At 38.8% G+C, this 25,914-nt stretch overlaps 1 protein-coding gene across 1 annotated transcript in view; it reads right to left on the reverse strand.

Moving 5' to 3' along the window:
* TSPAN8 (tetraspanin 8) overlaps positions 1-23,889 on the reverse strand; it is an 80,210-nt gene extending 56,321 nt beyond the window's left edge. Inside the window, exon 1 of the mRNA XM_027873418.1 lies at positions 23,386-23,889. The gene's annotated coding sequence lies outside the window, so the exon portion shown is untranslated. The remainder of the gene's footprint in view (positions 1-23,385) is intronic.
* Positions 23,890-25,914: the final 2,025 nt, after the last annotated feature.

Genomic DNA, 25,914 nt, shown 5'->3' on the forward strand with positions numbered 1-25,914 from the left:
TTCTTTTTTTTATCTTGTTCTTCTCTCTTTTTTTTTTCCATGACTCTGGTTTAAAATCTGGATCTTTTTTTCGTTATCTTTTTTCTCAACTTCATGTAAAAACAATGTTTAACATTCATTTTTTAAAATTTTGAGTTCCAAATTCATTCTCTCCCTCCTTCTCTTTCCACATCCTTGAAAAGGTACAATTTTCTATATACATGTGCAACCATGTAAAATATATTTCCATATTAGCTATATTGCAAAAGAAAACAGGCAAAAAAAAAAAAGAAAAACAAAGTGTTTTTTTTTTTTAAGTGTGCTTTGATCTGCATTCAGAGTTCATCAGTTCTTTTTCTGGAAAAACTGGATCTTTTGTGTAAGATTCTCCTCAATGATAAAGAGAATGATGACTCCAAACCATATATATACTGGTGTGAGGGGTAGAGTTAGCCCAAGATCTTGGAAGAAGAGAGGCATTTTTCTTTTTTCTGTTCCAGAAAAGAATACATGTGGTTCTACGGTTACAGGCTGTCTTTGGAGATATATCCAGATATAAAGAGAACATACTTCAATAGACAAACATGGAGGAGAAAATCAGCTCCCCTCCACATTCTGGATTTCAAGCACACCTCCCTAGAGCTTGAGGGAAATTTTCCCTTGGAAGAAATTGTGCACCTCTCTCTCTCTCTCTCTCTTCTGTCTGTTTCTCTGTCTCTCTTTCTTTCTCTATTTTTCTTTCTGTCTCTTTTTAAAAATTTTATTTTTAATTTATTGAATAAAACAAGCATTCCCATAACATAGTAAAATAAAAAAAGATGATTGTACATGAAACTGCAAATTATATACAACTTGCTATTCCTGTTAAATATATAATAAAGTAATCCTGTAAATTTCTCTTTTTTCTTCCCTCCTCCCCCACCTTAGAGATGGTTACCATTAGACACAAATAGTTCTTTTTGTCTCTCTCTGTCTCTGTCTCTGTCTCTCTCTTTCTGTCTCTGTCTCTCTCCTTGTCCCTCCTCTCTGTCCCCTCTTTCTAATGTACCAAGTGACAGTAAACAAATTGTGAAATATAATCTTATTCCGAAAAAAATTAGAGGTGATCTGCTTGATCTCAGAGGATAGCGAGGTCCATATCATTGGAGATTTTCCAGCAGAGGCTATATAACCACATATTACACATATTATAAAGAGGATTCTTGGTCAAGTAGTTTGGACTAGATGGCTTCTAAAGTTTTTCCCAAATTGGAGATTTTGTGATTTGGTGATTCCACATGACCAGAAATAATGGGAAGGTGGGTATCTTTTTCCCCCCATAAAAAATCGAGGAGTGAGGATGAAGAGTTGCAGTGGATAGAGCACTGGTCCCGGAATCAGAAAGAGCTGTGCTCAAGTACCTCTACTATCTGTGTAACCTTGAGTGAGTTACTTAAACTCTATCTGCCTCAGTTTCCTCATCTGTAAAATGAGGATAATAATAGCCCCTACCTCTTGGAATTGCTGTGACAGTAAAATGAAACAACATTTGAAAATCACTTTGCAAACTATTAAGTTGTTGTTATTGTTGTGTTTTCTCTTTTGCTTCTCCTTAGCATCTTGTTCTGTTGCTACAAATGGTGGGTATTTTCAAAATGTTCCTGCTGGAGGTAAATTGATCCCTTGCTCGCTTTCTTTAAGCATTCCCCTCCTTTCCTGTGCCACCATGGCTCCCTAGAAATTACCACAGAAATCCTTCCATTACTGTCCCACTTAAAATCATTTTACTTCCTTTGGTGGTGGTGTCATTATAAGATGGGTTATTTTCTGAAGTGAATTGATATATTCAAATGAAATTTTGATGGGCAATGTCAGGATCAATTATTCAATCAACAAATATGTATTAGCCTGCTGTGCTTGGTACCGATGTCTCCTTTTGTTGGCTGGATTCAATCCCTTCTTTAGGTGGCTGCCAAATTAATCTTCCTAAAATATAGGTCTCACCGTGTTATTCCTCTGCTCAAAAAACATTTAAGTCTCCCTATTGCCTAGAGGAAAAAGTGCAGCTAACTCAGCATGGGTATTTAAATCCTTACCATGTAAGGATTTACACACCTCAGTCTCTAGCACAGTTTTCAACAAAGTAGGCCATTAATAAATGCTTCATAGCTTGAAGAATATTTAGTGAAAGTCCTGAATAGGTGTAGTGTTTATCAAAATGCATAAAAATTTCCCTCTTCTTTGAAACTTCCTTCCATCATGGTTCCAAAATGGTCAGGATTTCTGTCATTCAGGGTACAGTGAAAAATATAGATCTATATTGCCCATCAGAATTTTGTTTGATAATTCTAGGAACTATGCCATGTGTATGTGTGTGTGGGTTCCCTACTTTCTTTCTGTTCATTAGAAACATCTCACATTTACAAGAGTATGTTTAGGTTGACAATTCATAACAATCACTGAAATTGGTAGGATATGTTGTTATTCCCATTTTACGGATAAGGAAATTGAGGCTCAGAGATGTTAAGTGATTTGTCCATCATCATAATAGCTAAGAAAATAAAAAGGCAGGATTTTGAACTTCCTGGCTTCCCATTTCCCATGAGGCTGCATTCCAAACTTCTTTACTCTGCTGTAGAAAACTCTTCAACATGGGAGCTCATTCCATTCTTGAAATTCAGACATTAGAAGTACTCTCCACCCCAACTTCCATTTAAGGAGGGTACCCAGGTTAGCAAAGTCCTCATTTCCTACCAATTCTGCAATTCAGATTTTTCTCCATCATGCCACACTCTCCCTTCCCACCTTTCAACTTCTTTTTTTTTTGGCTAGGCAATGGGGTTAAGTGACTTGCCCAAGGTCACACAGCTAGTGATGGGGTCTAATTTAATCGGGCAGGACCTGCATGTTATGACTTTGCTTTGATTATGATTATGATTATGATCAGCACACCTAAACCTCTAGACCTCATCACTAGTAAGTGCCAAGTGTCTGAGGTCACATTTGAATTCAGTTCCTCCTGACTCCAGGGCCAGTGCCGTATCTACTGTGCCACCCAGCTGCCATCTAGTCACTGCCCCTCCCCTTCAACTTCTTTAGAGACAGGTAGGTGGATAGAAAGCTGGACCTAGCTTGAGTCAGGAAGATCTGAGTTCGAATACAACCTCCTGCACTTGCTGTCTGCAGGGCAAGTTACTTAACTTCTGTTTGCCTCAGTTTCTTCCACTCTAACAATACCGCCTACCTCTTGGGTTTATTGTGGGTACTAAATGAGATAATAGTTGTAAAACACTTAGCACAACATGTGGCACATATTTGTTGAGTCGTGTCCAGCTCTTCATGACCCTGATGAGGATGGGAGCTAAATCCCAAAAAGGAAAAACCCTGGACTTTCCTACAGGGCCAAATCTCTGAGGCCATAATCCCATCAACTGGCCTTTCTTTGTGCCTGCACCCAGTCTCCCAATTCTGTCACCCTTAACCTAGCCTAGCCTTTCCTATGGTCCCTGGCCATTTCCCACACTTAATCCTAGCTAGGGTCCATTGTCCGTGTCCCAGGAGTTCTGTTCACTCCAGTTTACTGGCCACTCCCATCCAGATCCTCCTTAGACCCCTCCTCCAGTTACCCCAAACTACTTGGCCACTCCTAGATCCCTCCCACAGTCTTTCTTTATATAAGTTCCATGTTGTCTCCATTAAGGTGCTCACATTCCTAAAATCTAGCCACTGCTGAGATTTTTATAATCTGGCCACTAGCTCACAGGTGCTCAGATTCCTTAAGAGTCTGGCCAATATGGTGGATCTTTAATAAACCTTCTCTTTGGCTGAAAGAAGGCTTGGGTCAAATTCTTTCCAGCAGGACCTGTGTCTCGTGATCTTGGAGTCTCAGCACCCCTAAACCTCTAGACCTCATCAACCCCACTTGGAGTTTTCTTGGCAAAGATATTGGAATGGTTTGCCATTTTCTTCTCCAGCTCATTTTACAGATGAGGAAACTGAGGCAGAGAGTTAAGGGATTTGCCCAGGGTCATACAGCTAGTAAGTGTCTTGAAGCCAGATTTGTATTTGGGAAGAAGAATATTCCTGATTCCTCCCCCAGCATCCTATCCACTGGGCCACCTATAATAGTAGCACATAGTAGGTATTATATAAATATTTATAGCCTCCTTCCCCACCTTCTTATGTGGTTGATTTCCCCAATTCTAAAGTAAACTCTTTGAGAGCAGAGACTGTCTTTTAACTTGAATTTGTATTCCCCACATTTAGTACAGCACCTAGTAGGTAATTAATAAATACTTGTTGACTGACTGACTTGAGTACCCACATTAATGAGATCACAGATCTGTTGAAGTATTGAAATTCTTGGCAAGTTGCATATTCACACATGAATAGCATCCTCATCCTTAACCCCACGTGAGTTAAATAAATTTTTTTTAAAGTTAATACAGGCTAATTTTTTTAATGTTGCTGAACAGAACAAGGATATTCACTCTCCATAAATAAGATCGTGCAACGAGGGCTTCTTCACAGAACCTGTCCCAATAAATTCATTTTCATGATTCCATGTGGATTTTCTACCAGATGTGAATTGTCCTTTTATAGCACAAAGGGGTTTTCCTGTACATCCCCACTTTTTTCCTGCTGAAATGTTTGTGCTAATCATGAGTTTCACTTGCAATATTCAAAGAGCAAGATCTCATTGGGAAGCAGGGAGCAGTAGTGATTTTGTGAAGTGTACTAAAACCCACAATACTCTCCAGTTCTTGAGTTTTTGGTGGTTTTTTAAGTAAAGTATGGGAGGATTTGATCTTTAGACACCCATTAGAAAATCCTGGGCAATTTCCTTTACCTGAAACATTTTATCATTTTGTTTCCGCCCTCTGGTACCAGGATTTGGAAATGTTAAGTGGTTTTTTTTGTCATCGTTACCATTGTTTTACCGTCCCATTTTCTCTAATGCGGCCAGGACAATTGGTATACTCTAATTCCATTTCACTGATAATCTGTCCCCATCAGTACCCACTTCCCAACTGGTGGCAATTTTTTTTCAATCAAATGTGTGCTTTTGTAAAAAGTAAACAGCCTATTTCTTGCTGAATTGATGCAAGGTTTCACGTTCATTTTACCAAGAATGCAGTCAGGTTTGCATCTTAGCTTCAGAATAAATAATACACAGCCATGGGAGATCTGGGGGAGGAGAAGCACAGTTTAGAAATGTAGCTGTTTGGGCTGTCAGTTTGTGGCAGTCTTAACTTCTCTATACCTGCATCTGTGCTGGCCTCCTCCACTCCAAACTCCTCCTTATCTCCCCTGCCCCACCCTGTGACCATTAACATTCTAAACACCATCTAAACTGCAGCTGCTTGTGCTGTTAAAAAAAAAAAAAATTAAGAAAAGTCAATATGGTCCCAGATGCCAGCTCATCCCACAAGAGATTTAAAACAAACAAACAAAAAAAAAGTACAGAGCAGTTCCACATCTTTAAATATTCAAAACATTCAAAATATGAGAGAGCAACACCCAAGGGGAAACACAGAAATTAGAAGTCCCATCACTTGTGTTACTTTCTGAGAGTTTCACCATTCTTCCCATTTCATGCTAAATCTGGTACCTCATCAAAGTGAACAGTTTGTTTCATTTAAGACCCCTTTGACGAGCTTAGTGAGAACAGCTGTGATACACATCTTTGCCCTAACATTAATCCTTCAGAGTATACCATTTTTTCCCCATTCCCAGTCTAAATTTGATTATCCACATTCAGAAAACACTAGCATCAATCCTGTTTAACCACCTGCCCACTAGACCAAGGTGAATGACAATATACAGCAGGTGAATTTTTAACTACTTCGCCAAGAGCCCCCCCAAAATGGGAAAGACAAGCTTTTAAAAGTCCATTGTGTTTTAAATGGAGCTACTTGACTTCACCTTAAAACCCAAATCCCTCTGACTTTCTTTGAATGGCCAATAATAGCCTGAACCCAAGTCTCAGTTGCTGATTGTTTAGGGTTTGAAGGCTTAGAATGTTGCAAATAGTAACTATTTTCTGTTCTGGCCCAAAACTGACTCCGAGGGTCTTCCCCTCCCATACTGACTTCTTTGTGATGGTAAATTAGGCCATCTTTTGTCTCGACTCTTACCCAGTTCTTAGTCGTTGAAGGGACGTGACCTCAGACAAACTGAGTTCTGGGAAAGACCTTAATGTAGAAAGGCCAAACAGGCCATCCCTGTTTGTCTAGACCTTTGTCTTGCCACTGGACTTCTATGACTCAAAATGGGATGGTTGGGAGGATATACTAGACGACTTCTAAAATCTTTTCCAGCAGTCTGAGGGGTACTATGGACAATTAACAGAAGAATATTTCTTCCTCATAGGCTCAGAAGAAAACTGAAAGAACAGAGAGAAAAGGAAAAGCTTCTGAGAGAAAATGAGAAAGTAGTCAAAGCATTTACCTTGAGAACAAATACTTATGTTTGTTTGCAATAATCTCTACGGGCATGAGGGGGAGAACCATTTGTTGTTGCCCTGTTCCCTCTGGTAGTCTGGTGAAACCTATGGACCTCTTCTTAAAATAAGGTTTTTAAATGTTTAAAATGAAATGCATAGGCTTTCAAAGAAACATCAATTTTTGTAATTTTGTTATTGAGTCGTTTCAGTCATATCTGATTCTTCATGACCCCATTTGGGGTTTTCTTGGCAGAAATACTTGGAGTAGTTTGCCATTTCCTTCTCCAGCTCATTTTACAGATAAGGAAACTGAGGCAAAAGTGACTTGCCCAGGGTCATACAGCTAGTAAGTATCTGAGGCTGAATTTGATTTCAAATCCTCCTGACTCTATCCACTGCACCACCTATTATCAAAACATTTGAAATAATAATATTTATATGGTATTTTAAAGTTTGCAAAGTGCCTTACAAATATGGTCTCCTTGTATCCTCACAAAACCCTAAGAGGTAGGTGTTATTGTTATCTCTATTTTACAGATGAGGAAATTGAGGCAAACAGTTAAGTGACTTGTCCAAGGTCACTCAGCTAGTAAGTATGTGAAATCAGATTAGAATTTTGGTCTCCCTGACCTTAAGTCCATTACTCTGTCCACTGCAACCCCTCATTGCTTCTAGCTACTTAAAAAAAAAAAAAGTTCATAGACACCAGATAGAGAACCTCTGCTTTAAAACTTATCCAACACAAATTGGGGGAGGGGGGGTATTTAAATTTAATATGAGCTTAATTTAATTAAAATTTCATTGACTATAATCTAAATTTAAATTAAGCTTTATTAACTTAAAACTGCACTAAGTGTTGCTGTAAGCAGTATCCTTGCTGTTATAGTGTTACTCTAACTCATTGCTATCATTACTAAGCAGCTTGGTACATAAAGGGAAAGTAGTATAGGATGTGGAGATGTAGAAGACAATTTGGCACTAGATTTGAGTGTGTGCTCATGGGGAAAAACTTACCAAATCGTTCAAGACACTCTGCAAATATAATAACTGGATTTAATATATACATCACTCAGATGACTAAGTGGGATTCTCCCATATGTAGTTCATGAGATCCCCTGGCCAATGAGGAGATGCTTCCCAGATCGGGAATTAGAAAGCTGCTCCAGTTACAAGGATGTTACCAAATCAGAGTCATATAAATCACAACTTTTACGATCCACAGTGTTTTTGCCTACTGAGGCCATTAGACTAGATAACCTCTGAAATCTCTCCAGAGCTAATGATGTACAAACTTGTATGAACCTTAAACTGCTGTAAGTGAATGAATAAGTCTTACAATTTAGCCAAAATGTCAGAGATTAAGTGAAAGCATCTCTTTTGACCGTTAAGTTGAAAATGAATACATGCTGTGGCTTTGGTAAACTAATCAGACATTTTTTCCATGCAATGTACATAGACATAGCATCTGTGCGGCAAGGATCCCCCGGACTAAATGCTGGAAGTTGGTTCGAGAAAATACTGACACTAAATTTACACATAGTTTAGAAGCAGGGCATTAATCACTGTATGTTCTTTAAGTTTGCACATCTGGGGAGCTCTTCCTGTGGGTTTCCACATGCACAGCCTTCCTAAATAAGGTAACAAGTTTTGCATTGTTGCAGAATTGCACTTGGTTTGTAAACCAATATTAGTCCTTCGGAGTTTTCGAAGACACAACTCTCCAGACACCAGCTTCTCAGTTGCTGTGTTTAACTAATTTTTCCTCTCCAGCTGGTCAGGGCTACAAAAACCTGGCCTTGCAAAAAGCACCATTCTCCAATTCCACTGTGTCTTATTCCTACTCCAAAGTCAGTGAGAGCAAGGCGTGTAATCACCATGTACCAAAGGCTTGAGTACTGTCCAAATAATTCTTGTATTTCAAGGGGCCCCCTGTCAAGAGAATGGGGAAGGAAAGAAGGCATTTGCCCACAATTTAAACTTCAGTTTCTGACTTCTAGGGTAAATAGATTGAAGAGATATTAGTCCCAGGTTTCACCTAATACAGGAGTCCTCTATCTTTTTTTTTTATCACGTACACTTTTGACAGTCTCTTGAAATCTATGGATCTTTTCTAACAATGATGTTTAAAATATTGCATAAAAATGTTATACGCATCAATGCATAAAATAAGATACGTAGAATTACAAAGGAAATCAATTGTACTTAAATACAACTATCAGAAAAATTTTTAATGTGTTCAAAGACCTGAGTTTAAGGACTCCTAGTCTAAAATCAGTTCCATCTACTGGCATGAAGACTGGGGAGGGGGTGGAATTCCTGAGTACTTCATCATTTGGTTGCTTCCAAAGAGAGATTTACTATTATCATCATCATAATCATTACAGCTCCTACTATGTGCCAGGCACTGTGCTACACTTTAACCCCTTAATGTGAATTAATACCTAAGAGCACTTTCCTCTATGACCAGAATTTAAGGAAAAGCATGAGAACTCCAATGCTATGAGGTAAGAAAGATCAATCAGTCAGTATTTATCAATTACTCACTATGTGAGCTAAAAGCTGGGGATACAAAAAAAGGCAAAAATAGTCCCTTCTCTCAAAGAGTATACATTCTAATGGAAGAGACAACATGTAAAAATCTAGGTACATACAAGATACATGGAGCAGTTGGAAAGAAATCTAAGAGGTGTACTCAAAGAAGAAACTAAGGGAATAGGAGTGTCATAAAAAGAAGGAAATATTACTCATTTATTGGTGCCAAAAGAAAGGCTACAGTGAGATACTTGTAACAATAATCTGTGACACAGGCTGTAGGACTGGATCCCTTTTGCCCTGAATGTGGGATATACTCCAATAACTGTGAGGTCCATCCAGGTGCTAGCCACACCTGCAAGGGAACTAGGAGTGACTTTTATTGTACCCTTTTCTATGGGGGAAAGGGTAGGATAGAAAGGGGTGAGGTGTACTCTTTTAAACTCAACTAAACAACTTACTCAGATCCCTTTTACAAATGTACCAATCTATGGGATAAGAAAACCACACCAACATGAAGAGATAGGAAGTAAGCCTATTAAGAGTTTGCACCCAGATTGGTAGTTTCTTTGGTGCTTTTGGTTATACCAATAACCCTGGCAATGTCTGATAAAATGGACCCACCCCACCCCCACTACCATGTGCTGTAGTGGAAAGAGTTCTGGGCTTGGAGTCAGAGATCTGTATTCCAACCTTTAATCTGATCCTGACTACTTGTATAACCTTAGGCAAGTCATAGCCTTTTGGGAAATTTCTTCCATTTAAATAGTTCCTTATCTTTAAAAGAAGATCTATTAGATAAACTTTTAGGTCCTTTATAGCCCTAAATTTCTGCTTTTGTGAGCTCCAAAGAAAGGAGCCAAATCTGACCAAATAATTTCAAAGTTTCTGGAAAATTGTAAAGCTAATATATGTACGTAGGTATATTATATTTATATAGCAATATAAAATATCATTCTATGGAAGTGACATGAAACTATGACGGGAGAAATCTCAGTGTTATCAACAAGACCAAGCAAAATCACCTTTTAGTACAGAGCAAAGGTCCCTAAATGAGATCATCTGAATGGTATCCCTGGTATAAAATTATTCGCATTTCAAAAAACCTCCAGCACAATTTGTCTAATGACATCCTGTAGATTCTACTTAGAGATTTTTTTTTTGGTAGCATCATTTCCATATTTATGACCAAAGTACACTGGCCATTCAAATAATGTTAACTGACCCATGTATATTTCTGTTGTTATTCAGTCATTTTTTCAGTTGTGTCTGGCTCTTAATGACCCCATTTGGGGTTTTCTTGGCAAAGGTACCAGGGTGATTTGTCATTTCCTTCTCCATCTCATTTTACAAATGAGGGAACCGAGGCAAACAGGGTTGAGTGACTTTCCCAGGGTCACACAGCTTCTAAGTGTCTGAGGCTAGATTTGAATTCAGGAAGATGAGTCTTCCTGACTCCAGGCCCAGCTGTCTTTCCACTATACCACCTAGCTGTGATGAGGATGGGATCTGGACCCAAAAAAAGAAAAACCCTGGACTTTCCCACATGGCCAAATCTCTGGCGTTTGCCTAAGGCTATAATACCATCAACTGGCCTTTCATTGTGGCTATGCCCAATCTCCCAATTCTCTGTTACCCTTAACCTAGTTTAGCCCTCCATTGTCTCACCTCCCTACGGCCCCCCACTTCTCACCTTTAATCTTAGCTAGGCTCCATTCTCCCTTGGCCACATGGTCCAGGTGCCTGGCATTCCATTACCTCACAATCCTCACAGATTACTTGGCCACTCCTAGATCTCTCCCACAGTCTTTCTGTATATGATAAGGTCCATGTTGTCTCTATTAAAGTGCTCAGATTCTTATAATCTGAGCCAATGGCTCAGTAATATTCAGATTCCTTAAAGAATATGCCCAATATGACAGATGTTCTAATAAACCTTGTCTCTGGCTGAAAGAAGGCTTGAGTTGAATTCATTCGGGCAGGACCCACGTGTTATGATTTTGGTGTCCCAGAACCCCTTAACCTCAACAACTGGACTACTAAAAATATCATCGCCTCCAAGAGTGACAGCCATTAATAACACTAGAAAGTTGGAGGAATTAGAAAATCCTTAGTAAGAAAGATTTTCTTTAATTGGATAGTAACAATAAGAGATGGTGGGAATTTAAAGAAAACATTATTTACTCTGGTAAAAACCTTGTTGAATATGCTGAGAATGGGATGATTAGGTTAATTGAATTTTCTGGGTCACAGAACCATAGGAATCTCTAAGTTGGAAAGGACCGCTAAGATTGAATACAACCTAAATCTGATTGAGAATCCCCTCTGTGACTATTATCTCCAACTCCCAAGAGTCAGAAGTATTAGAGGACCTTCTCTGAAGGGGACACATATTCAAGATTCTTTTTTTCTTTCAGGTAAAGACAAGACTTATTAGAACATCTGTCATATTGGGCAGACTCTTAAGGAGTCTGAACATTAGTGGGCTATTGGCTAGATTCTAAGAATCTGAGCAGTGGCTACATTATAAGAATGTAAGCACCTTAATGGAGACAAGATGGATCTTATATACAGAAAGATTATGGGAGGGATCTAGGGGTGGCCAAATAGTGTGTGGGGTGGGGTGTTTTATCACAAGTATAGTGAAAGAATTAGACGAGATGACCTCTAAGGTCCAATTTAGCTCTGCATCTATGATCTTAAACATATACTTTTAAGAAGAGCTCATATTTCTAAGGCATTTTAAGATCACTATGAGATAGAAAAATTCATTCCAGACCAATTTCATTGCCTTATTTAATAGGTTTGCTGGACTGATAGATAAGAGAAGTACCACAGACAAAGTAAAACTGAATTTGAGCAACATATTTAACAAAGACTTTCATGATGTAACTCTGCTTTCCACTATCTCTGCTTGGTTTCAATCATTAATAATAGTACCCTTATCCTAGCCTTGCCCTCCATTGTCTTACATCCCTATGGCCACCTCCCACCCTTAATCCTATCTAGGCTCCATTCTCCCTTGGCCAAGTGTGGTCCATATTCAAGATTCTTAACCCATGCATCTGAGATCCTGAATTCCCAAGATGCTCAAGGCCTTGTGCTTCCATGAGGCAGGTAGATGGTGTGGCGGATAGGGCCCTGGACCTGGTATCAGGTAGACTTGGCCTCAGACACTTGCTAGCAAGGTGACACTAGACACTTTCAGTGCCTCTGTTTCTTATAAAATCTATAAAATGAGGAAATTGAACTTGATGGGTATTAAGTCCTCTAAAGCTATGATACTATGTTCTAATTCATCACCCTTGTTGCGGCCTCATATTTCTCTTTTCCCAGACTTGCCCCTATGATTGTCAAGTTCAGCAATACAATATTCTCTAACTTAGTGCCATTTATCTCTTTGTCCTTTTGCCAGTGTTGTCTTAGCAAATTCCATCCTCAAGTTAATCTCACCAACTTCTTCAACTCTGAGACTACTGAACACCCCTGGTAAATTTACACAATTCTTCTGAATGGGTCCACTACAAATCTATGTTGTCCAATCTCAACTGTGCTCTGCTGCACAAAATCCTTTCCATTCTTCCCTCAATTCTCTTTCATACTATCCACAGTAACTGTTTCAAATCTTCTCTCTTCTCTTTGGATGTCTACCCAGGCTCTGTTGAACATTCTGTTCTTTTTCAACCCTCTATCTGGCTGATCTCATTGGTTCTCATCGGTTCAATTATCATCTCTACACTGACAACTCTCCAATCCAGTTATCCAACCCAGATCTCTCTCCTAAACTCCAGTATCACAATACCAATTGTTTGCTAGACTTCAGCTGATATTGAAACCTTGTGCAATATGGCTCCCATCTACCATTCTAGACTTATGTCCCATCACTCACTTTAGTTCCAACCATAGTGTCTTCCTAACTTTTCCTTGAGCTCAGCATTCCATTTCCCATCTTGGCACCTTTACAAAAGCCAGCCTCAGTGCTTGGAATTTCAATCTGTTTCACCTATCTTACAGAATCCTTAGCTCCCTCAAAAGCTCATGTCAGGTTCTACTTCTGACATAAAGCTTTTCTTAATCCCCCCTCCCCCCAAGTAGGTAGTATTATATCTCTCCTCAAATCATCTTATATTGGCTTATCTGTATACATGCAATTTATATAAAGCATAAATTCCTTGAGAGAATTACTGTTTACTTTTGGTTCTGTAACCCAGCACCTAGGATAGTGCCTTGTAAATAGCAGGCTGGTAATGTTTGTTCAATTTAACTGATGAATTGAGGTTGACACAGTCTTTTGTCAAAAGACCACTAATGAGCAGTAGACCCCTCCTTCCCTGTTCTACTAGCCAATTGAGAGCTCAGTAGATATCTCTTTTTTTCTACCCTGTAGTTACCCCGGGGAACTATGACTGCACTTTCTTGTGTTATTAGTAAATAGAGTATGGCAAACAGAGTTAAATTATGACTAATAAGCTAGCAGTTTCAAGGTCATTTTTTCTGAATGTCAATGACCTCTGTATATAATAGGTAGGGCAAGTAGAAGGTATAAGAGACTGACCTTATTACAGGGTATATCCTATAAATGGACTTTTTTCAATTAAAGAAACCCAAAGGGCAGCTAGGTGGCGCAGTGAATAGGGCACAGGACCTGGAGTCAGGAGGACCTAAGTTCAAATCTGGCCTCAGACCAAACACTTGACCCTTACTAGCTGTGTGACCTTGGGCAAGTCACTTAACCCCAATTGCCTAAAAAAAAATCCCCAAGTCAAGCTTGTTCTGTTGTCATTTTCCTCTTTCTACAAAGGCATAATATCGAAGAATTTTTAGAGCCAATTGAAGGTTCTTATTAGTTGAGTTCATGTTTTACTGATAATTAAACCAAGTAATAACAAAGGACAGGAAGAAGAGTAGCATATATTCAACAAGAAGAGACCAATTTGAGATGCTAGATGACTTTGCAGCATGAATTAAATATCCTTTCTTAGGAGGCCACATGGAAAGACTGCTGAGCTCTGAATCATAAGAACTGAGTTTGACTCTCAGCTTATCTACTTACTACCAGTGTAACCTTGGGTAAATCATTTAACCTCTCTAAAAGTTAGTTTTATCACAAGTATAGTGGAGGAATTAGACGAGATGACCTCTAAGGTCCAATTTGGCTCTGCATCTATGATCTTAAACATATACTTTTAATAAGAGCTCCTATTTCGAAGGCATTTTAAGATCACTATGAGCTAGAAAAATTCATTCCAGACCAATTTCATTGCCTTATTTAATAGATTTGCTAGACTGATAGGTAAGAGAAGTACCACAGACAAAGTAAAACTGAATTTGAGCAAGATATTTAACGAAGAGTTTCATGATATAACTCTACTTTCCACTATCTGTAGCTCTGCTTGGTTTCAATCATGAAAAACAAGATGCACCTCCCAAGATGAGGTGATCACTTCTATTTGTATCACCTACAATTAGGTGCTAACTCAAGCCGCAGATGCCATCTCCCTTAGCCTCCTCTCCCCTCTTTCTGGAGAACTGGAAGGTGGAGTGCCAAATTCCTTCCAAAGCTTTCCTTTATAGAGGGCAGAAATTGAACTCTCAGCTCACTCCACTTCCCAAATGCAGCCCTGCCTGGTTTTAACTCTATGAAACAAGATCCTCCCAGGTGTCTCTCCCCATCCCCTACCCTTTCCAGTTTCCCTTTATGTGTTGTCTTTATCCATTAGATTCTAAGCTCTTTGAGGACAAGGACTGCCTAGCTTTTTCTCATTTGTATCCCCAGTACTTAGTACAGTGACTGGCACATAGTAGGCACCTTAATAAAAGTTTATTGAATTGTAGACAAGATGTCCTAGCTGAGGACAGCTAGGTGGTGTAGTGGATAGAGTATTGGAATCAGGAAGACCCATCTTCCTGAATTTAAATCCAGCCTCAGACACTTACTAGCTATGTGACCCTGGGCAAGTCACTTAACCTTCTTTGCCTCAGTTTCTTCATCTGTAAAATGAAAAGAAAATGGCAAACCACTCCAGTATCTTTGCCAACAAAACCTCACAAGGACTCATGAAGAGTCAGACTGAAATGACTGAACAACAACAAGAAAGACAAGTTGTGATATGTTATACAGCAATAGAATTAAAAGGATTGACTGTTTGATTGACCAATACCAAAGAGTGTAAATTTCTAAAATGATTTCAAATGCAAGGAGAACTCTAATGGAATTTCTTGGGACCTTGTCTATTGCCTTATTAAATTCAAAACTCTTATCACTTAATTGGATAAAGGATGACCTCATTATCACTAAAATATTTAGCACAGTGCCTGGCACATGATAACCTATTATTGGCTATTACCAAATTTGCCAGCAACACAAAGTTGAGAGGAATAGATAAATAGATAATATTGAATAGGAAAAATGAAGCCCCAAAATTCTTATATGAGTTTATATAAAGTCCTACACTTGAATTTAAAACTGCAGTTACATGAGGTTAGGATAGGTGAGGTATGCCTAAACGACAGTTCTTGTGAAAAAGAGCTGGGGGATCCTAGCAATCTATATGATCAATGGAGGACATAGTCAATCAAGCTGAAGGTACACTAAGAGAGACATAGTACACAGAATGAGGGAGAGTAATAGACCCATGGCACTCTGTTCTGTGTAGACCATATCTAGAATATTGTGTCCATTTATGAGAAAATTTTCTGGAGAAAATAAACAAACTGGAGCTTGTCCAAAGGATAGGAGACTAGAAACAATGCCACATAAGGATAAATCTGAAGGAAAGGGAGATGAGTAGCTTAGAGAAGATATAGGAGATGATGACAGCAGTTTTCAGGTATTTAAAGAGTTATGCAATGGGGGAAAATTAGTCTTTTTTTTTCTGTTTGATCACAGAAGGTAGAATTAGGGACAATAGATCAAATTAATAGAAAGTTAGATATGGGGTCAATTCCAGGAAAAATTTCATTAATAATTAGAGATGTCCAAAAAGAAATGAATGATATAACTCAGAAAGTAATGAGTTCTCAGGTAACAGATTTTTTAAGTGAAGGCTTAACGATCCCTTGTTGGGAATATTGCAAAGGGAATTCTTAAGAAGACACAGGTTGTTATTAGATGACCTCTGACAAATTTTACAGATCTAAGATTCTAACTGTATATGATTCTTTCATACTTGAGATTAAATTATATATCCATGTCCTTCAAAAATGTGATGTTAAAAAATGTAAGGATGGCCCATGGCAGATTGAGTGGATCTCCCACCCCTATGGCAGATTCAAAGGAGGCCATGGACAAGAGTGAAACAAGTTGGAGGTGGAGGTCATGGATGGCTTGGGAACTGCATCATTGGAAGGCAAACTCATAGAAGCATTGGATAACTGAAATAAATAGAAAAAAATATTACTTTTCTCTGTATATAGTTTGTTTATACATATGTGGTTGCTCATTGTTGCCCATATTAGATTGTGAGTTCAAGAGTAGGTACTGTCTTTGCCATTCTCTGTGTCCCCAGTGCTTGGCACAGTGACTGACACATAGTAGGTACTTAATAAATGTTTATTGACTGCCTGACTACATAGGAAAGCTAGGATCAAAATGTCATCATTGTATACCAATACCAATAAAATAAGACAACTAGTAGGAAAAGCATCACCAATCAATAAGCAGTATACAAAGACAGACAAAATAATATCCCAGAGGATACACTATCGAATTATTCATATCTGTAAAATACAAAGGGAGAACATATAAAGAAAGATGCTTTTAAAAACAAATTTAAGGGAAAGATAGACAATAATTAGATGCAGACAACCTGCAGGCATACTATAATATCAGATACATAATTATTTATTACTGGCAATTATGTAGTAGTCAAGAAAATGTCACCTCTTGTATTTAAGTTTTAATATTTAAGTTCATAATATATTTTTTCTTTAAAAAAAAGTCATCTCATAATAAATGAAATTAAGCGTAAAGAAATTAATTTATGAGAACTCCTATTTCTTCACTATCTAAATTTCATGTTTTCCTTACAACAGCCCTGTGAGGTACTATTATTATTATTTCCATTTTTATAGATTTTATAGATTTATGGATTTTTATATTTTATATAATTTTATAGGTTTTTATACAGAGGCACTGAGAGATGGACAAAGTGACAACCATTTAGTAGGTATGGCAGAGCCAGACCTCCAACCCAAGTCGTTTGGCTAAAAGTCCAGTGCCCTTTCCCATACCCCATGGTGTTTTGGAGAGCTACAGCTAAAGTGAGCAACCAGGGGGAGCCAAGAATTAATGGCATCTAAGGGGTCTGCTTCTTCCCTGTGACTGTCCCCTATAATGCATCATGATTGCACATACTCCTCTGTCTAGCCTTGGGCCACCACCACCAGGGTCTTGTTATGGTACTGATGAGGTTCAAAAGCACCCCAAAATGTTGGGGTGCAAGGTTGTCTTGAAAGAATTCGCTCAGGTTGTCTTCAAATCAAGTAAAGGCTTTTATTTCAGGTAACACAACACGTCAAGCAGGCTTCTTTGCCCCTGAAGGGAGACTCCAGCTTTAGCAGTGTGGCAGCCCCCTAAGGGAGGCACCTCCCCAAGGGAGAGGGCCCCACAAGGGTGATGGCCGCTTAAGGGGGACTCCTCCCACTAAAGAGAGATGCCCGTCAAGGGAGACTCCAGTTTAAGGGAGATCCCAGATTAAAGGAGATGAGTCCTTAAGGGAGATGTCTCCTGTTTAGGGAGACACCTGCTTACCCTCCAATTAAGGAAGATGCGCACCCTTAAAAAACTTAAAAGTGCGGCATCCTAGTGGGAAGTCTCATGATGTGAAGGAAACTGCCCCATTATGCTTTAAGTCTAAAAGAAGTTACTTTCCCTTTAACTCACTGGCACCCAGATCTCAAACAGGTGCAGAGACCTACCACAGGGCACAGAGGCCCCAAAACCAAGCACAGAGACTCTAAAACCAGGTGCAGAACCCCAAAATCAGGTGCAGAGGCCCACCTCCCCACCTCCCCCAGCATCCCATGGGAAGGGGAACAGCACAAGCAGAGCATCCTCCTCCACTTAGTGAGAACCTGCAAACGGGGTGCAGAGACCTCAAACTGCCCCCGGTCAGACTGGGGTGCTGGCAGTAAAGGGAATAGGCTTATGGACTTACCTTCATTTGGAGAGGGCCTGAGGCAGGGACAAGCAGTCCTTCAAGTCTCAGCTAAAGTCTTACCTTCCACTGAAAGCCTTTCTAAATTCTCCTAAATCTTAGTAGTTACCCCCAATTTATCCCATATATATCTTGTTTGTACATAGTTGTTTGCATGTTGCTTTCCACATTAAACTGTGAGCTTCTTGAGACCAGGGACTGTTTTTTTCCTTTCTTTGTATCCCCAGCTCTTAGCACAGTGCCTGGCACATAGTAGAAGCTTAATAATTGCTAGTTGGCTGCCTGGCTAATTATCTTCTGTCATTGTCATTCAAGGCATATACTCTAAAAGACAGGTTGATACCATGGCTGGTACAACTAAATCTCCCTAGGTGTATTCATCTCCACCCACTCTCTTATGGAATTTTTTGTGAGCTCAGGAATTGAGCTCAGTTGTTTTGTATTATGTATGCATGTGGAAGTTGTATACTTACAAGATAGTTTATTTCATATTCCAGCTTTCTGGTACTTATATTCAACAATTCAAATTCAATTAGACAAATATTTAAGTACTTCCTACCATTTGTGGTAGACCATACAAAGCATAAGAGAAGTTAAAATTTTGGATTAAAAACAAATTCCTGCCACAATGCATGATAAATGTAGAACAGAGATGCAAATAAACTTCTATGAAATTTATTTCCTTCTCTCAAAGGGACAAAAAGCTAACTGAGGGTGGGGATAGGGAGGGATCAGGGAAAGTTTTAGAGAAGGTGTGTCAAATGGAATAAGACTTCAAGAATGGAGAAAGAAAGGAGGAAAACAAAAAATTCTAAGCATTTGTTTGTTCTGTCATTTTTAGTCATGTCCAACCCTTCATGAACCCATTTGGCATTTTTTTGGCAAAGAGACTAGAGTGGTTTGCCATTTCCTTCTCCAGCTCACTTTATAAATGAGGAAACTGAGGTAAACAGGGTTAATTGACTTGCCCAGGGGAACACAGCTACTAAGTGCCTACAGTCATATTTGAACTCAAGAAGATGAGTCTTCTGACTCCAGGCCTGACACTCTATCCACTGTACCACCTAGCTGCCCATTCTAAGCATAGGGGCATTCCGAACATTAACTCAGATTTAGTCTCTTTATTGCGGGAATAGGGGAAGAGGAGGAGAAGATATCAACATCACAATTGTTTGATGCACTTGGGCATCAGTAACAATAGCTCAGCTGGTCACTTCATAGTGTTATAGTTCCAACTTTGCTTGGGACAGTTAAGTTTCACATTTGTGGAGAAGTATTATTCTAACGATATAGCTAATGATTTGGTTATAAGAATAGCTGGGTAAGAAAGAATAGATGAATGAGTACAAATTCAGTAGGGGGGTGGAGGGGAAATCTTCTCAAAGCAAATGCACTTTATTTGCAGAGTCAGGTAAGTTATCTTGTAGAATTAAGTATTTTTTAGGTCCCTTACAGCTCTAAAGCCAATGACTCTATGAGCCAAATATTGCTTTATCTATTAAAAATTCATCTGAAGTACTACAAAAATACAGCAGGTGGCAGTGAAGAACACCAAACCAGATAACAACGCCCAAAGGCCAGGTCTATGCAATATTTAATCATAGACTCTCAGAACTTGAGGGGATTTTACTTTTTTTTCTTTTTTTTTTAAATTTTTTTATTAATTTATTTTGATTTATCAACAATCACTTCCATAAGCTTTTGAGTTTTAAATTTTTCTCCCCCTCCCTCCTATCCTTCCTCCCCAAGATGGCACACAATCTCATACAGGCTCTACATATACATTCCTATTAAACATATTTGATTGGACTTTATAGATCATTCTAGTCCAACTCTTTCATTTCATAAATGAGAAAACTGCATCTGAGAGAGATAATGTAAGTTTGGCCAAGATCATGTGGCTAACTTAAATGGTTTCTAGGTAAATCAATTTCCTCTAACCATTCAAAAATTCAGATTTAAAAAAAAAAATTACTCACTACTATTATTCAAATGAATCCTTAACAATCAGATACACGTAATGTGAAGTTACAGGATGGACTCATGTGCAAAAATAGAAATAACCAACATTTATAAAGGACAGCCATGTGACATGGTGGATAGAGCAGGGCCTAGAGTCAGAAAGTCTCATCTCCCTGAGTTTGAATCTAGCCTCAGACACTTACTAGCTGTGTGACCTTGAGCAAGCCACTTAACTCTGTTTGCCTCAGTTTCCTTATCTATAAAATGAACTGGAGAAGGAAATGGCAAAACCTCTCCAATATTTTTGCCAAGAAACCCCAAATGGGATCATGAAGAGTAGGACACAACTGAATAATAACAACAACACAACATTTATTAAGCACCTACTATGCGTAACATTCATGAAAATGACCATTGACTCTCAGAGGGTATACCAACTCACACTAAGGCAGGTTCCAGCATGATAGGAAAGCTTGGAGTCTAGTGCTGACAAAAGACTGTCTGTTTAACCTAAGTTCAGAGAGGCTTATCACCAGTGCATCGGCTGTTTGGTGATGAATTATTTGTGCATGGCAACATGTGTACTTCTTAAATCCTCCTCCTTTCTAAACTTCCCTAGACTATATGTCAAAATTATGTGATTGTTTGAAATACATAACCAACAGAAAGAACATTGTTCCGTGACCCCCAAATTATTGGATTCAAATATGGTATAATTCTGAGACATATATCCTCATCCGAGCCTCATAAGGTCATGGGTCATAGACCAAGACTTCAGGATTTATGTAATCCACCCTCCTCATTTTACAGAAGAGGAAACTGAAGACCAGAAAAGTTCTTTGCCCAAGGTCACATCAGTAGTAAACATCAGAGGAGAGGATTTGTTGTTCACTACTGCCATGGAAGAAATACAATGCAGAGCCTAACTTAAAGATGGATCCTCATAGATGATGAAGTCTTCCAGATGCTCCTGCTTTTAGATGACATTGTGTTTATTGGGCTAAGCTCTAGACCACTGGAAAACCTCCTAAGTGAGATTCATCATCCCTGAAAAGAGTTCAATTTAAGTATACACAAAGGAAAAAATAAGTGGATAAAAATTCCTATTGTTTAAACTATAATATGTAGTTAAATTGGGCAATATATTTTATCTATCAGTTTCTGTATCTTTTTTTTTTTTTTTTGGTGAGGCAATTGGGGTTAAGTGACTTGCCCGGAGTCACACAGCTAGTAAGTGTTATATGTCTGAGGCCGGATTTGAACTTAGGTCCTCCTGACTCTAGGGCTGGTGCTCCATCCACTGCACCACCTAGCTGCCCCTCAGTTTCTACATCTTGAAAAGACACTTCAATTGGACAATGAGTAGGGTCCAGTATTGAATGTCAGATGGAGAGTGGGATAGATTGCCTTTGGGGAACTGAAAAGTTCCTTTAACGTTTCCCATGCTTCTTAAAAAATAAATCCATCAATATTAGTATTTTTTTGATGTTATTATATGGCTACGAATCATGAAAGACAGGTAGATAGTAGAGTGGATAGAATGCCATGCCTGGAGCCAGAAATACCCGAGTTCAAATCTGGGCTCAGACAATTACTAGCTGTGTGACCCTGAGCAAGTCCCTTAAACTTCAGTTTTATCATCTGTGAAATAAGCTGGATAAGGAAATGGCAAACCACTCCAGTATCTTTGCCAAGAAAACCCCAAATGGGATCACAAAGAGTCAGACGCAACTGAAAAATGACTGAACAACAACCATGGGTCATGAAACATTAGTCTCTAAAGAACTGGAATTAAGGATCGCTCAAATAAGAACATAGTGGATTTGAATTGGTTGCAACTCATTAAGAATAAGGAATTTCAAAGGAGAGCAGTTAATTGTTCGTGTGTTGAGAACTAGGTGTACTGATGAACCACAGTTCTACTGGTGTTCTCATAAGGTCAAAAGAACTTGAGGAAGGTCCCCAGGACTTTGAGTGTACTCCCATAGTGAAATTGTGAGAGGACATGGGAAAGAACTATACTAGATGGGTTGAGATTTGTGTCACTGGAGCAAACGTGCACATTAATAAGATCCCAGCTCCATTTGAGTAGCCAAGTATTGAATATGTAATAAAGCACAGTGCTGAGGACTGGGAGGAAGGTAAAGCTTAGTTAAAATACAGCCCCTACCTTCAAAGCACTTCTGTTCTAGTAAGGCATTTGTAACTAACAGACTACTATAAACCTGATCTCAAAAGTTTCATGGCTTTTCGGGGGGGTAGATAAGTGCTGGGGGAAAAAAGTATAGTTTATTTTCTTAAGTGCTTTTGTTTATACAGTAGATACTCAGTGAGGTCATGTCCAAAAAAGATGCTAATAATCCAGAAATTTTAATGTTTATAGTCTCTTTGAAAACTGAAACACCATATATTCACTTTGGTACACATGCATAGACTAGGTGGCACAGTGGACAGTGCCAGGCTTGAAGTCAAGAAGATCCTAGTTCCAATCTTTTCTCAGACATTTACTAGCTGTATGACCCTGGGCTAGTGATTTATGTTCTTTGTGTCTCATTTTCCTCATCTGAAAAATGAGGATTTTAATAGCACCTACTTCTCTGGATTATTTGGAGGGTAAAATGAAATATTTGTAAAGTGCTTCGCAAACCTTAAGCACTGTATAAATGCTAATTATTATTATTATACACGCACACACCGCACCCACTCTCCCAATACATACCTCTATCCCCAGTCCCAAATCCTATCTTTATCTTTAGTGTTGGCAATCTGGGGCTGACTTTATAATGAGAAGAGACTTAAAAACCTACAACACTAAGAGATAATAAAGACATATCAAGTGCAATTGTCATTATAGTCTGGGAGTAGGGCTAGGCAGGAAGGAAGGTCAGAGACTCCTATACCCAGCTATATCTATGCATAGAGCCCTGCATTTCATTAAGACTGGAGAAGAATGGCTATTTGCAAGGATAACATCAAATAACTGCTTAGAAAAGAGAAGATGCAGGCAGAAAAAAGAACTTTGGCAGAAAACATTTCTATCTTAGACGAAATGAACGAAAGCTTTCCTAAAAAGATTTCTCTCTTTCCTAGCTCTGCAGCTATCTTTGTATCCTTGGTGCTGCATTAGGGTGACTGGGCCAGCAAAATGATGAGTGCATTAGCTGCATCAGTCCAGTGGGATATTTGCTCAGGATTCAGGTTTAGGCTGAAGCAAACAACCACACTCAGCGCTCAGTTGATCGAGGGTGTTCTTGGCAAGGATACTCAATAGGAACAAGAACAACGGCGCTTCACCAGAATTACGTCCATCCCCCAGATCCCCAGACTCACAGTATATCTCTCAGCAGGTATATCTCAGCTTCCTTCTGAAAGGAGCTACCGATTTTCCGTGAAGTGATGGACTTCTCAGTTGTATTGTAGGTATATGTAGTTGGCAGTATCACACACAGGTCAGTCTTGTTGTTTGGAATTCTTGCCGAATTGTAGCACCCAGTCCAGGAACCTGCTGTCCAAGGCAAGGTGGCACAAAGAACTAGATCAGGATTTTATACCGCTTCTAATAACATGAGTTGGCAAAAGTTGAAACTCTGAGCCAATCAACCTTTAGCATTGAAAAGTACAGGAAACCATTAGAGAGTGCTCTGATCATTGGCAAGCATGATATAATTCTCTAATGGAATCACTTAGATGAGAACATTCTCCTACAGTTATGATACAAACAAGCCAGACAAAGAATAAAGTTCTAAATCAATTAGGCTATAGAATTATAGTCTTTCACTATACTGAAGGCAGGGGAGGTGTTCTATTTATCACCATCTGCCTTCAGGAAGGAGTCCTTTCTGGACCAGATATGAAATACAAACAGAAAAGAGGAACAATTCCAGGAAGCAGAAAGGATGGCTGTCCATGACTGGGTGGTAAGCTGAGTCATGGCACAGGGTCAATGTGTCGGTAATATGTTTTATGAGCCCCAGATGTCTGTCATAGTCAAATCCCTGGTGCTTACAATGCCTAACATGGTGCCTTGTACGTGTAGGTGTTTAATAAATGTTTACCGAATTGAAGAAGAACATCTGGTCTTGTAGATAGTTCTTAACTCTTTGATACAGAAGTCTGATCAATCAATATAGATGATGAGCAAAAGACTTTAAAATATAACAGTTACTTTAAAAAAATCTCACTTATATCAATACCCTTTGCTTTTTGCATTCTATTTATTTCTGAATATACTCCCCTTCTTTCCCTACCCATTGAGCCACCCCTTGGAACCAAAACTTGAAAAGCAAGAGAAAGAAAAAACAGTTCAACAAAATTAACTAATGCATCTGCTGTGTCTGACAGCATATACTATATTCTCTACCTCTAGAGTGAAGAATAGTGATGCATTTCTTCGACTTTTCTTTGGAGCCAAATTTAGAAGAGCTATTTTCACAACTTAGCTTTTCTTTACTTCCCTTTACTTTCCTTTGTTTTTCTTTTGTCTTTTAACTTTTCTTCCTTTTATCTTTTTTTATCTTCTTCATTCCTTCCTTCCTTCCTTCCTTTCTTCCTTTCTCAAACACGTTTTCAGGATAATCCAGATGAGGTTATAGAAACCTAATGAGTAACAAGAAAGAAATTGAAGGATGAAGCCTGCAATAAAGAGATTCCATTAAAGGCCTAATCTAGTTAACAATGTGATCAACATTATGCTAAGGGCTGGGATCCAAAAGAAAGGCAAAAAGAAAAATACAATTTCTCAAGAAGCTCACATTCTAATGGAGGAGACAACGTGCAAATAACAATGCACATACAACAAATAAATATATACATGTATGTGAGATAGATATACATCTCCCACTTACACTGGAGTCAGGAAATGGAACGTCATGTATAAGACATAGCAAGAAAGTTAGTTTGTTTAAATGATAGAATGACAGATGGGGAGTAATTTGTAATACAACTGGAAATGTGGAATGGGGCGATGTGGAATTACTGGACGTAATAGGGGAGGAGAGAAAAGAAGAAAGAGACAGAGGCAAAGAGACAGAGAAACAGAGAGAGAGGATGAGAGAGAAGATGAAAGAATGTGAGTGAATGAGAGGGAGAGAAAAGAACTATTACCAATGTCACACAAGGATATTGATCGCAATAGGACAAGGCTGGCCAAATGGGACCAGGATAGCAACTCTATCGAGTAAACAGGAAGGATCCCAAAGTTGTCATAGGCAAGGCAGGCAATAGATCCCATCCAGAGGTGTAGATGAAACAAGGGAGATGATATTAGGATTATTGATTGAGTAGTTACTATGTATCTACAATGCTAGGCACACTGTGGAGGATACAAAGGTGAATAAGAGTTTCTCACTTCAAATAATTTAAAACCTAGGTGGGCTCTGAGATTCTGTGATCTTCTGTGATCACTAATCTGGGATCAGTTCCATTGTGCCCTTAGGAATTCTTCCTATATTATCAACAAATTTCCCTATATTCTTATACTTTTTTTTTTTTAACAAATATTCTTCCCACTTTTTTGCTTTAACTGAAATCTTGCTCAATCCTGAGGACACACTTGCAACCCTCTACGCTGGTCATTGATTCCTTCTCTCACTCTCACTCCCTGATTCACAAGGTCATGAGGACTAGACTCCATTCTCATTTAGGCTTAACTTGGTTAGAATATGTCTTAGCCTAAATGCCAAAAGCCTGAAATGCTTTGAACCAAAATAGCATTACACAGCAATCGTGTTTGAAAATGGCAAGAAAATTTAGCCGGATGCCAAGGACAGTCTATAAATTATCAGGGGAATTGAGAAGGAATTGAACTTGAGATATTAGAGAAAGTGTGAATTTCTAGCATACCCAAGATGATGAAGAAGA

This window comes from Vombatus ursinus, unplaced genomic scaffold (assembly GCF_900497805.2).
Source record: "Vombatus ursinus unplaced genomic scaffold, bare-nosed wombat genome assembly UNPS02003292.1, whole genome shotgun sequence".
In the NCBI taxonomy this organism is placed as follows: Eukaryota; Metazoa; Chordata; class Mammalia; order Diprotodontia; family Vombatidae; genus Vombatus; species Vombatus ursinus.